Source organism: Chenopodium album, chromosome 4, assembly GCF_948465745.1.
Source record: "Chenopodium album chromosome 4, dcCheAlbu1.1, whole genome shotgun sequence".
In the NCBI taxonomy this organism is placed as follows: domain Eukaryota; kingdom Viridiplantae; phylum Streptophyta; class Magnoliopsida; order Caryophyllales; family Amaranthaceae; genus Chenopodium; species Chenopodium album.
In genome coordinates, this window is record NC_137837.1 from 43947503 (window position 1) to 43952414 (window position 4912).

A 4912-nucleotide genomic window follows, 5' to 3' on the forward strand; every position below is an offset into this window, starting at 1 on the left:
CCAAATATTTCAAATAAGTGGTCTCTCAGGTACTATTTTAGGGAGATGGAAATGTACTAGAGACCATTTATTAGAAATAAGTGGTCTCTTGTATTTTTTTTTCCTTTGTTTTTAAAAATGGGAGAGACCATTTCTCTTAAATAAATGGTCTCTCTTTTTTAATTTATTTAATTATAGAAAGAGAGAGACCACTTCTCTTAAATAAATGGTCTCACTTTTTTTGTTTAATTATCTTTTTTAAAAAAAAGACCACTTTTCTTTATGTATGGTCTCTCTCTTTTTAAAATCTGATCTACAAACTAGTACTACACGTCTACATGGATTGAATTGCCAAGGTGTCGAACCCCCTTCCACTTTCGTCAAACCCTAAAATTAAGCAACCCCTTCCTCTCTCTCTACTTTTATTCCGCCTCCCTAGTCTCTCTCCTCTCTATTCTCTCTTTTTTCCCACTTCTGTTCTTGTTGTTATCACCCCTGATGTGATTTTTTTCTTCACTTTTACATGGTTTGTTAATTTTTTTTGTTGTTGTTTTGTTTTCAATTTATGAGATTTTTTTTAGTGATTTTAGTAGTTAGCTTAGTGTGGGTGGTTGTTGTGATGGTTTGTGGTTGTGTGTAGATCGGGATTTGCTGTTAAGTCATGGGCGTAGATAAGGGTTTGGTGTTGGGTTGTGTGTCGTCGGCGTGGGTGTGCATTGGTGGTGTGGGTTCAGCTGTAATAGTCCATCGATTTGCAGCTGTGGAAATTGTAAGCAGAAGCAAATGTTGTTGCTCAGTTCTTCTTCGCTCCATTCTCCAACTCGTTGGATCTCGCTTCGTCAACTCATTCATTCACTCAGTTAAATAAACGCAATCATCATCAGGTCAATTTCTATTTCTCTTTTATCTCACGGTTTTATTCCATAATTTATGCTTAATTTGTCTTTTTTTGCTTCATTGTTCTGGTAATTTTATCATGCAACTGAATTTTGTGCTAATTGATGGAATTTGATTTATGTCGTGACTTTTTAATTTCAAGGTTTGAATTTAAGGATTTTGGGGGTATTATGAAAATCATGGTAAATTTCTGCCATTTTTTACATGTATTTTTCAATTTGATGGGTCACTAATCTATATTAGTGATTGAAGATAACCAATTTAACGAAATTTGGGAGAATTTTGCTTCAGATTCTTACTAGGCCTATTGGTTTTTTTTTTTTTTTAATTTAAATTTTTTGTTTACTTTATTTGATTATCTTTGAATAATGTTTTTATGAATAATGATGTTTTTTGTTTTTTTAAGGATAAATAGCGCAATTGAAGAAGATTCATCATTGGCGTGAGATTGCCGCACAACATATGCTTAGAAGGCCTTTATTGTAGCTTTAATGAGTTTTTTTAGTTGAGTTTTGTGTCATTGTTGAAAGAATACTGACTGTTAATGAGTGTTTAGTATTAGTTATTGTATAATTTATTGTAAGTATTAACTGCGTGTATAAATTTAAGTATAAATGAATTGATATTTTTGTTTAAGTGAATGTATATAAATTAAAATACGAATAAATTATTTTTTTTTTTAAAAAAAGAAAGAAAGAGACCGTATATTTGAATGCGTGGTCTCAGTTTTTGACAAATTGAGACCATTTATTTCAAATAGGTGGTCTCAGTTTTTGAAAAATTGAGACCATTTATTTCAAATAGGTGGTCTTAGTTTTTCAAAAACCAAGACCACCTATTCTAAATAAGTGGTCTATCTTTTTACAACAAGAGACCACTTTTGATGAAATGGTTTCTTAGGCCAAAGAGACGTGTGAGCTAGAGACCACCCCTAAGGTAGTCTCTTTGGCCAAATTTGTAGTAGTGCAATATTGTTGTTGTGCATTGGCTTGTCTACTATTTGCCTTGATGCTTCATATAATTGCATGCCTTGGTCTATTGTTGATGGTTTTTTTATTGTTGTTTCTATGAGTTTTTCATGTCTATTCTTTCTCTTTTGATAATGTTGTTGCTGTGATGATTTCTATGATGATAATGATGAATGTTGTTTGCTCCCATGAATCTAAAGCCCTATTATCCAAAACCCTTGAATCCAAATCCCTTAGATCCAAATCTTGTAGTTTAAGTGATTAGTTGCTATTTTAGTGTATAGTTCCTTTAGTTTTCTTTGCTTATTATTACTCTTTGTAGTTGAACTTGATCTTTTCATTGTAGTTTCCCTTTTATTTAGTTTTTCTTTCTTCTATTTTGTTTTGAAGTTACTAACCGTTTTCTTTGTTTATAGCTCTATTTTCTATTCTTCTTCTCTCTTGGATTTGAAGATGATGCTATTGATTCTTAGAGCTTAATGAAGGTGGTTGATATTTTGCCTTATTTTTATTAGCATTCCAAAATCCTTCTTATTTTCTTTCTTTTATTTCTTTACTTTTTTTGGATGCACAGATTAGGATTAGTTTTAGGAGAATTTGAACAGTTCAAGGATGTATGCTTGTAACACCTTAGAGTGTTTGGGATCATTGGCGATGTTGTCAATAAATCACTTGTATGACGATTGGGAATTACATGTTATACTTGTATCTTTGTTCCTTTCATTATTTACCTACTCTTCCTTTATCTTTGCTTTCTTCTTTTTTTTTGTTTTTCTTTACTTTCTTTTCTTTTCTTTTCTTTTCTTTCCTTCTCTTTCTTTTTGTTTTAGGTTTATATAAAGTTTTTGAGGCTTTATTCACTACTACAAAGGCCTATGGAACCACTCTTAAGGCACCGTATAAATCACTAATCTGGTTTCTTAGATTAAGAAATCTTATAGTAGAGATATCAAGTTTCTTAGATAGCAAATAAGAAACCATGTACAACAAAAATTCGTGTTCTTAGTCAAAGAAACCTCACACGAGACATTTCCGGTTTCTTAGATGTTAAAATAAGTAAACCTACATCAGCAAAATTCGGTTTCTTAGAATTTTACTTATTAGCAAAAATTCGTGTTCTTAGTCAAAGAAACCTTATAGTAGAGATATCAATTGTTCATACTCAATCTGTAGAATCTCTTATCCTTCTCCGTGAGACAACTAATGTTTTTATCAGTCATCACATCTAGACCAACAAAAACTATATATAAGATGAAGACTCACAATCCTTACGACAAACGCCATTTGAAAATGGCACATCATAGTATACATAAGTTATAAGATTTCATACAAGTAATTTTTTCTAAGTATATTCATGAATGTACCCGTAGGTTTTTTTTTTTATTATTGTTATTTAGCAACTTTTAGTCTTCTAACTAAAGTTTTATGCAATCTTTGATCAGAAAGTATTATACAATTTGACAACTTTTTGTTTGTTGAAGATTAAAGATTAAGATTGTTATTGGTATTCGTAATGTAACTGTTTCTTGTTCTTCCTATTCAATTCTTGGTTTTTTTACTTCATTTTTTTTTAATTTAGCTTTATTATTATACTATAAATTAATTTTATGTTGCATTGTAACCTTCTATTTGTACAGATCAGGAAGAAGCCTTATACGATGTTTAAGAATTTTTTATGTTTTTCTTTTTTCATTCCAAAGTCAGTATAGTATCAAGATGTAAGTTGTAAAATTTTAATCTTTTATCAGTATTATAGTTTAGGATTTTTTTTTCTTAGGTAATTTTTATGTATATTTAAATTATGCAACATCATGGTTGTTTTTTTTAAAATTATGTAATACGAAGTACAACATTATGAATAATATAGCTTGGACAATGATTAAATTCAAGGATAAAAAACTTAAATGGTTTGATTCAAGGCTACAAAGCTTAATCGGTTTTCAATATGAAAGGATAATAAGTGTTTAGTTGCTAAAACTGCTATACTTTTTTTTTTTAATTAAAATTTTGATCAAAGAGACCGGTCATTTCAATACACTTGTTTCCTAGATTATATCAATGAAACCGTTGAGTTAAAGAAATTCAATCTCTTAGGCTTGGTAATTTACATTATTTGGCAATGGTAAGGAAACCGGTTATCAGAAATAAATGGTCTATTTGACTATGCTAAGAAACCATATAAAAGTTAGGGTTTGGTAAGTCCAACTTACCGTGGAAACGACCCCGACCCAAAGAACCGCTCGCAATTAATAAAACCATAAAGCATAACAAATAAACATAAAAGGATAAAATCGGAATTTACCTTTGACGCGTGCTTCGCCCGACCCAATGGGCTCTTACTTGAAAGCTTTAGCTCCGAAAATACCGAGCCTCCAACGGTATCTACCCACAAAGGACAAACACCGACTTTTTAGGTTCGCTACCTTAGAGTTAGCAAGGTCCGACCAAAAACCGAGTGATTAAATGAGTTCAAAAGTTTTCACAATGGTGATGCCTTTTTCAACACTCACTCAAGTGATTTTCCCAATACCCCAAATTGGTTATTTATAGGGAAAACAAAAGAGTGAAAAAGCTCTCCCATCAATGTGGGAGAATTTGATTTTTCCATTTTATTTTAAAGCTACAATAAAATAAATAATCAAACTAGTAATAAATCAATAAGTGACAAGCTCATGAGAGAGGTTAGGTGAGGACCATTAGGAGGAGGGGGGACCAAACTTGCTCCCCACTCCCTCTCCAAAAACCGGCTAACTCATTCCTCAAGCCTCCTCTGACAATGCGCCACATGGCACCACACTTGGGCACCAAGGCACTCAAGGTGGGCTGCCATGTGCGGTTGCCAGCGGGCCCAGCACAAGCGTGCAGGCTGCTAGGCGTTGCTGGCTAGCAAGCCCAGCACGACTTGTGCGGGCTGCTCGTGCACTCGGCCAGCAAGCTGCGCATCAAGGATGCGGGCTGCTGCTGAGTGTCGATGCTCCTTGCGAGTGTTGGCCAGCGCTGCTAGCATGCGATGCTAGCATTGGTGCGCTAGCACGCACCAGCCAGCCTAGGCTCGGCTTGGTGCGCAT

The 4912-nt window shown here is 33.3% G+C and overlaps 1 long non-coding RNA gene across 1 annotated transcript; it reads left to right on the top strand.

Moving 5' to 3' along the window:
- The first annotated feature begins 276 nt into the window (after nt 1-276).
- LOC145629110 (uncharacterized) lies at nt 277-3768 on the top strand. Its single transcript, XR_014111570.1, has 3 exons — nt 277-1812; nt 2261-2329; nt 3482-3768. It is a non-coding gene; the product is annotated as an uncharacterized LOC145629110 (long non-coding RNA).
- The last annotated feature ends 1144 nt before the right edge of the window (nt 3769-4912 follow it).